Raw genomic sequence first — 350 nt, forward strand, 5'->3', positions numbered from 1 at the left:
CATTTATCTGTCTGTCTAACTACCTCTTTATCACCCCTACCTATTCTTCCTTTCAGTTTCTCAGTAGCTAAATGCGTCCCCTCCGTCCCCTCCCCCTCCCATCACCTCTCCCCCCTCTCTCCTCAACTCTCCCCGCTCTCTCCCCCTGTTCAATCTCTCCTCTCCCTTCATCTCTCCCCCTCTCCCCTCTCTCTTCACCTTTCCCCGCTCTCTCCCCCTCTCCCCTCACCTCTCCCCCCTCTCGACCCCCTCTCCCTTCTCCCCCAACACGTCCTTCCCACGGTCTTATAACAAGGCGTGAGGGAGTTGTATTTCTGTTATTTAATTTATGAAGGAATGGGTGGATTGCG

The sequence above is a fragment of the Penaeus monodon genome, chromosome 20, assembly GCF_015228065.2.
Source record: "Penaeus monodon isolate SGIC_2016 chromosome 20, NSTDA_Pmon_1, whole genome shotgun sequence".
Classification (NCBI taxonomy): Eukaryota; Metazoa; Arthropoda; class Malacostraca; order Decapoda; family Penaeidae; genus Penaeus; species Penaeus monodon.